Genomic DNA, 8338 nt, shown 5'->3' on the forward strand with positions numbered 1-8338 from the left:
CCATCTGCTAAAGGAAAGTAATCTTGCCAGAACCAATCCACTTTTTGTGCCTACTGTAACATCCTTGTTCTTGCCCCTTCTCCATATAAAAGTTTTTACCTTATACAGCTCCTGGGAGGTCCTTTCTGTCTGTTAATTTAGGCATTGCCTGATTTGATTTCACTCGAAAGAGATTGCCTCTTCTAAGTTAGAGCAAGGAGAATACTGTGAGAGAGAATATGGTAGAGTATGTTTCTGTTATAAAGGTTTTATTTGTGTTTTAGTGGGTAGTTAACCAGGAAGTGAGAATATGCATTATTAAATATAAAGACCTAAAAATTTTGAGTATTTCCCTTTCTTTAATGGATTGATACATTCAAGTAAAAGATACTTCAGAGATGTAAAAGACAAGAGTGGTTGTAAACAAAAGAGCACTGTGTAGATAAGCTTGCAGATAATGACACATTAATGGAACTGTTTTCATGTTTTTAAACAGACAATCTCAATATTGGTTAAGTTTTATAGCAAGATAAATTTAAGAACTAAGTATTTTGTTTAGCTGTAGCAAAGGATGAAATTATTTCCTTTCTCCCCACCTTTCTTCTTTCTTCTTTCCATCCTTCCTCTCTTCCTCTCACTCACAATCCTTCTTTTCCTCCCCACCACTTTCTATTTTTCTTTCCAAACTAAGCGATGCCTCTACGGTCAATCTCACCGATTATCATTTTATTCCTAAGGAGGACAAATAAACATGACTTCAGGACACTTAGAAATTTGGATTTGAGCAGCATAAAAATGAGCTTATTCCTCTAATTTTCATGGTCATTTTTAAATACAAATTGCTTCAATTATTTACACTTGGAATTAGCATATTTGATTTCTTGCTGTAGATTAACAAGTGCCAATTACAACTTTCCTCCTAAAATTCATTAGCGAAAAAATTTTGTGACACAGAACCTAGGATAGTACACTTACCTCTTATTGCACAGTGTAAAAATAAAATTTGTAATTTTATCTGTACTTATCCCTCTTCTAATGCCTTCTAATCCCTCTTCTAGTTTATCCCTCTTCTAATCCCTCCTTTATATAAATCCACATTTCTAACATTTTACTTTATGATTTGTCTAATTCTTAAAGAACTTCTAGTATTTCTGGCAGAGCAGCTCTGCTTTCAGGGTTTGTCTGAAAATATTGTTTCTCCCGTATTTTAAAAGAGTATTTCACTTGATAGAGATAGCATTATATGTTTTCTTTCAATACTAAGTATTTCACTCCAATCTCTTCTTGATTGTGTGATTTGAAACAAGAAGTCTAATTCTTATGCTTATTCCTTTATAAGTTGCTTCCTCTTTCTAAACCACTTTGACTCTTCCCAAGACTTCTTTAGTTCTCCTTGTTATACGATTTGACTATGATGGACCCAGGTATGGGTATTTTGTTATTGGACCTGCTTGGTGGTCTCTGAACTTTCTTATGTCTCTCATTATGTTTGGAATGTTCTTGGCTATTATTACTTTAAATGTTTCTTTCTGTTCACTTTGTCTTTGTCTTTTTATTAGGATATTTCAGGTAGTTATGCTACACCATAACTTAGGTGTTCCTTTCTTTTTGGTTTTGTTTTTTATTCTTTCTTCTCTTTGCATGTCAGCTTGGGAAGCTTCTTGTGACTTATATTTTTTCCAAAGCATGTTTATCGAGGTAAAGTAGGTTTACATCTTTGTATCTGCTCTGGGGGTTAGAGGTTCAAAACTCATTATTAGTTTCCTCAGCTCTAGAAATCCACTCATCAAAAAGCATAATTTATTCTATTGTGGTTTTGATATGTAGCATTTCCTTAGGACTCCTTTTTTAGAATTTCCATCTCTCTGCTTATAATATGGTCTCTTATACGCTGTCTACTTTTTCCATGAGAGTACTTAACAGGATTCTATCTCTAATTACAGATATTTTAAATTCATAGGTTGATCATTCAAACATCTGTGCTAATCTCTTATCCTGAGTTGTTTTGTCTCTTCCTGTTTTTCTTGTCTTTCCAGTCCTTGTAATTTTGGTGCTGTTGCTAAAAGTCAGACACATGGTATCTATCAGATAGTAAGATAAAATAAAAAGTTTCAGTGTTAATCATGCTAGGAGTTTGGCTAGGACTAATATCTGCTATAGCTATTGGTGCCAGAGGCTTGTCTTGCTGGTTCTCTTTCAACTTTTAAGTACTCCTCAAATAAAGTCTGCAATTTACAGCTTTTTAGATGTAATACATTGTTGTTACACAGAAGCCATGTTAATACATTTGTAATTTGTGAGGAAGATATATTTTTTAATCTTATGACTAAAATCAGGCTCTTAGCGGTCCTGTGATACTAGCTTATGACCTTTGCTGAGTGTTTATCTTTATCTCCCTTAGCTGATACAGAAGCACAGAGTGAGAGAAACTTTCTCCTCCAGGTAGGATAAGATTCTGGTAAAGACTTTTACTCTGGAGAGCAAATCTTTGTTATGGATCATGAGTTGGAGTATTTCATTGATTATTCTTCCCTTCCTCCTGTCTGAAACAGGAGGGCTCCCTAATTAGCTCTTCAACCTGAGATCTTGCTGGGGTTCATGGAGGTAAAACCATTGAAGGTGTAGGGTCCCCTGAGACTGAAGCTCCCATGAGTTTTTTACTCTCTTGCTAGTCCTAACTCATCACAATTATCATGTAAGTGTTTCTACCACAGCGATTTTTGTTCCAGGTAAGCAGATTTTGTTAGTCTGATGTGTTCAAGAAAAGTAAATGATTTTCCATTTGTTCAGCCTTTTCTCACTGTAAAGACAGGAGTGACTACTTCCAAGTTATTTATAAGAGGAACTAAAATTGGAAGTCAAGAAGATTCATAGCAGAGACTTACTAAATAATTTTAAAGATGTTATCGACAAAAAAGTATTTAGTCTATTTAAGAGAGAGAGAGCAATGTATATGGCTTGGCTTTAGCCCTCACGTCTTCAAATTTATCTAAACTATTACTTCCTTAGAGAAACCATCTAAATGATTATTTTTAATTTCTCCTATCAAGGCATTTCTTGTTACACTTTACTGGTGTTTTTCTCCAGCATATTTAGGATATGTATGTGTATACATGCATATATGTAAATACATATATATCAAGTTTACGTAACATGTATCTTTAACATGTGTGTTAATTTATTCCCTTTATTGTACATTTAACATATATATGCTTATTTAACATATATATGCTTATTTAACATATATGTTTATCTCATATATGTTTACCTAATACATACATATTCATTTCTGTCTCAAATATAGCATACAATCTTCACAAGGATAAAACTGTTTTGTTTTCTACTGTATCCACAATACCTAGAATAATTTCTGATTTATAGTAAGCCCTCATTAAATATTTGTTGAATCATTGAGTTTTTGCCCTAGCTTTAATCCTCACTATCCATTCTCCTGACTTACACCTTCATTAGCTTCCTCTTGGCCCTTTATAGTCATGTGCTAACTTGGGTCCCTGTGGTAAGTTTCAAACTCCTATGGCTCATTATTCCTTATGTGAGCTTTCTGAATCATATTTGGCTCATAATTTCTTGCTCAAAAGCCTTTTCTTACTCTCCACTGTCACATAGTTTTCCTAAAATTCACAGCATCACGTGATTCCTCAACCTACAGCTTCCAAGGTCTCAACCAAAACATTTTAAATATGAATCTTTAAAATGAGGCTATGGTATAATAAGTTTTAAGAATCACATGCCCAGAACCCTCAGGAAAACCTCTGAAATAATCCAAAAAATTGATCTCAATCCTCTCTTCCACTTTATCAAGAAAGTACAGATAACTAAATAATGTATGACTTTGGGTTATAGGGAGGGATTCTTTCCTGTGAAATAGGAAATAAACTGGTTAAGGAAAATAACATGAAATATATATTCATCTAAAATCTTTAATATTTAATTTTTAAAAAATAAATTGCCAGCTCTTTATGCATAGCTAAGTAGGAAAAAAATTATTATCTGGTATGACTCATCACTCTCAAGCACGTATATTAAAAGTACACACAGAAAGGTTAAATTTTAGTTTGTAAAAATACAAATAACAAGGATAGCATCAAATTGGATTTTTTCATTGTTAAAAAGTGGTTAGAAAAATTTTAAATTTAACTTAAGATAGGAAAATAATCTACATATTTCTCAAATTGAAATTTCTGCTTGATAATGAATATAAAAAAGAGATTCCTAGCCAGACAAAACTAGTTGATATTAGCAGGTTTACACATGAAGGATTTTAATTATTCATTCTTTAATAGAATTTTTAAAGTACAGTAATAACACAGTACAGTAAATAATACAGCATTATTAAGTATAAAGGGAAGATATTCATCATAAAACTCAGGACATTATTAACAGACTGACTTCTAGAAATTTCTGCCCACTTCCCTCCATGTGAAATACTACTGTGTTGCAGGAAACGTTTTGCTCCTTCCATTGATTCAGTACTTTGCTTCCTGTTGCTTGCAATTTCATTAATTTATACATTTAAATTTTAATCTCATTCTCAAGAGGCTATTTATTTCTCTGTTTGTATTCCCTCTGTAATCTGCATATTCTGTCAGGACATGAATCACCAGCTTTACTTAGAGCAGAGCGTTATTGCTCAGCCAGTCTGGCTTCCTCTAAGAATGTTTATAAAAAATCATTTGCCTATAGTATCTACCTAGTCTTCATATTTTAACTCAATGATATCAGAATCTCAGAAGCCTTTCCATATAACTTGTTGCCTATGGAATATCTGACCAGAGAAAATTAAGCAACATGAAAACCACTAGAGTAAGACAAGTATGTCTACAGATTGGGGCACCCACTAAATTTCTTTCTCAGATTTAAAAATTTGAATATTGAGACATTAGCTAGCAAAACAGAATGAGAGAGAGAGAGAGAGAGAGAGAGAGAGAGAGAGAGAGAGAACATAGATAAGTGAAAATTAAGTTAGAAACTAGAATGAAGGGCCACAAAATTCCAGTTGTTTGGCACCTGGCACTAACCCAATTATGACTTTCTAAGAATTAGTTTTTCAGTCTTTCTGCATTTCTGTGAGACTTTTTCATTTTCTTCCTTTGTTTGAGCAAGGCTGGGTGGATTTTTTTTCTAATTAGTCAAAGATCAACCAAAGGATCCCAAGGACTATAAAAACATAACTTGTTCAATTTTCCTGCTGTGTTTCCATGAATAATGTGTGAAATTTTCTACTGTTTATTTTGGTATGTTTCAGTGATTTTTTATATTTTTCAAAAGTAGAAATCACTGTATTTTCTTAAACTGAATAGAAATCACAAAAGGACAATAAACAATAAATTCATTTTGCTGTTTATTTGTTGTTGCTGCTTTGGAGCTTTTTGTTTTTGTTTTGTTTTGCTCTTTTCTTTAACCTGATATTTAAATCTGATATTATTTGGGGCATTTCTAAAAATGTTGAATTTTTAAAATATTAATTACTTCTTAACAGAGGAGCAAAAGCTTTGTTTTATATGCCAATTAACCTGTGTCTGGAAATAGCCCAATTGCCAAGCCAACACCACCCTTAGCAGGCATCAAGGGACAACATACAACTGAGTGCACAGTATTTAGAAAAATAATAGAAGTCACTCAATAAGGAAATATCGTATAATCAAATCATGACATCAAGCATTGCCTGGTGACTTAAAATATTAAGCAGCTTCTCTAAAACAAGAATATTCCACAGAAGATATTCAGGTGGCACAGAAATTAGGGCAATCTGTTTATATACACATATACACATATATAATTTGAACATCTTAAGACTATGATCTACAACAAAGGCCCATATCTAAATAACCAAAAACAAGTGCTGGTGAGGATGTGAAGAAAAAGCAACACTTTACATTGTTGCTGGGAATATACACTGGTTTATATGACATCAGGTCATCAACTTAATCTTTTTTTTAAAGATTTATTTATTCATACATACAAGAACCAGGATATAGGTCAGATGTGCGGGAGGGAGAGAGGATTCACCAGAACACAGTGGGGAGCAGAACAGGCAGACTGACAGAAATACACTGCTGAGGGGGACAGTGGGTGAGACAGGAGAGGTCGGCCGCACCATGTGGGTATCTCCCAGGCCAGCCGGGATCAAACCCACGCTGCAGAGGCTGCAGACAGCTTCACAGAGCTGCGCTCAACCGCCTCCGCCACCAGGGAGATCCATCAACTAAATCTTTTCTCAAAATTTTAGCAGCAAGTCTCTGTCATTTTGAGTCTGCATATCTTAATTGTGTTCAAATCTTCTCTTAAGTACCTATGCTCTGTGTGCATGTGTCCCTTTACTGAAAAGTCTTTTCTTTTTTTAAACCTTTGGTAAGATCAGGAAAAAAGGCTCCATGTGACTATCATTTCTGTTTGGGGGATATTTCAAAATAGGAATCAATTTAAAGAAGTGGCTATCTGAGTGCATTACAATCATCTAGCATTCAAAACCAGTCTTGGAATTTCTACTTTCCCTCAATAACACTTTGGTAAGGACAAGATTTGGCTGCAGTCTCCAGCACTCCATATGTTTGATTTAGAATATTTTCCATGTTGTCACTATTTTTTCACAGATGCACAGATGAAAGGCAAAGTGGATTAAGCTGCCATAAAATACTAAGCTGTATTTTACAACAACCGCACAATGACTACCAATGAATCCCTGCTGAAAATTGTCATGAGCAGGCCCTTCTTGTCTGCCTTTCTATTTATGTACCATAGAAAGAAAGGGTTGGAAGCAACACAGAAGAGTCATTCAGTATCTTATCCTGTCTTTACTGAAGCTTAAATTTTGATCTGTTCCTCCCCAAAAAGTTAATTTATCTTTCTGCTTTGTTGTGCACAGAAAGTAAAACTTGGTAACATTCTAGTGTTAAGACCTTTAATTTGCTTTGATACCTATTGATTATCTATGTCAGGTATACAGAAAGGAACACAGTTATGGTCCTTGCCTTAAAAAAATCTCATAATGGGTCCAACACATACTTTGCTAAGAACAACAAATGCCAGATGCTTTATACATTAAAGACCTATAAACATACCTATAATAATTATTTTCTCATTTTATAGTAGAGAAAATTAATTTCTTCCCCAAAAGTACATAACTGAGTGTGCAGAGTTAAGATTTACATCAATGTATTCTCATTCTAAAACCCATTCTCTGATGGTAATGTAAGTTGGTATAGCTGTTACGGAAGGCAATATGGAGATTCCTGAAAAAATGAAAAATAGAAATTACATATGATCCAGTTCTCCCACTTGTGGATATTTACCTGAAAGAGACAAAATCATTAATTTAAAAAGATACTTGCACCACCATGTTTAGTTCACCATTATTTACAAAGACCAAGATCTGGAAACAAACTAAGTGCCTATTGACTGATGATGGATAAAGATGTGAGATACACACACACACACACACACACAACTTAGTTATTTTGAAAAGACAAAATTCACTCACACACACAGTGGAATATTACTCAGTTATTAAAAAAATAAAATTCTGCTATCTTAAACATGTTAAGACTCTAGAAGGAATTATACGTAGTAATAAGGCAAAGAAAGAAAACAAACACTGTATGTTTTCTCTCATATATGGTATATACATAAAACAAACACATTAAGCCAAATAAAACAAAATTAAACTTTCAACTATAAAATAAATCAGTGGTTAAAGAAAGGGAAAGAAGGGTAAAAATCTGAAAAACGGGGAAAATGGCATGTTGGAAGAATAGATTTGGACTTTAAATATTGAACTTATGTAAGATGCACACGTTGACTATTAATGAACACAGCATTGTTATAACGCAACGTTTCAATAAAAAAACAATGAAATAAAATCCATTCCCATTCCACCATTCTTTGTTGCCACTTAACCAGTGCCATCTCTTTTCTTGATTTTCAAAGCTGTGAAAGTGAGTAGTGACTTAGGTCTGGACACTTGCAAAACACAAACAGTTCTTGGCTGTGTTTAACTGTCTAAAAGTGACTTCTGGAGGCATACAGTCTAAAATAGTCACTAAAAATTTGACAGTGATATAATTCAAACATGAATTGATCTGTTGCGCCTTCTGAATTCATTGCACACACAGCTACTCAGGCCTAGCCAAAAAGCACTAGGTGGCAGGACTCCTTTCACAAGGCACAAGTACATCAAGTCCTCACAACATACATTGCAGATAATGTATAACTTTATCAGTTAAACCTCTTAAACTGAAAAAAAGGGAAAGAAACTTAGCCCCAACTTCTTTATTCACATAGAGCCAATGTTTATCATTAGCAAATCTTCAGAATTAACATACATAACGAAAACTGTTTG

At 33.8% G+C, this 8338-nt stretch overlaps 1 long non-coding RNA gene across 2 annotated transcripts in view; it reads right to left on the minus strand.

Annotated features, from left to right (window-relative positions):
* The window catches only part of LOC119260934 (uncharacterized), a 70279-nt gene extending 63201 nt beyond the window's left edge, over positions 1–7078 (minus strand). The window contains exon 1 of one of the 2 annotated variants that reach the window (XR_008549245.1): positions 7062–7078. This is a non-coding gene — a long non-coding RNA (uncharacterized LOC119260934). Of the gene's footprint in view, positions 1–99; positions 297–7061 lie in introns of those variants that run through there. The other variant, XR_005128859.2, reaches the window with a different exon arrangement.
* Between the last annotated feature and the right edge of the window lie 1260 nt (positions 7079–8338).

Source organism: Talpa occidentalis, unplaced genomic scaffold, assembly GCF_014898055.3.
Source record: "Talpa occidentalis isolate TD23 unplaced genomic scaffold, MPIMG_talOcc4v2.1 talOcc4.6, whole genome shotgun sequence".
NCBI lineage: Eukaryota > Metazoa > Chordata > Mammalia > Eulipotyphla > Talpidae > Talpa > Talpa occidentalis.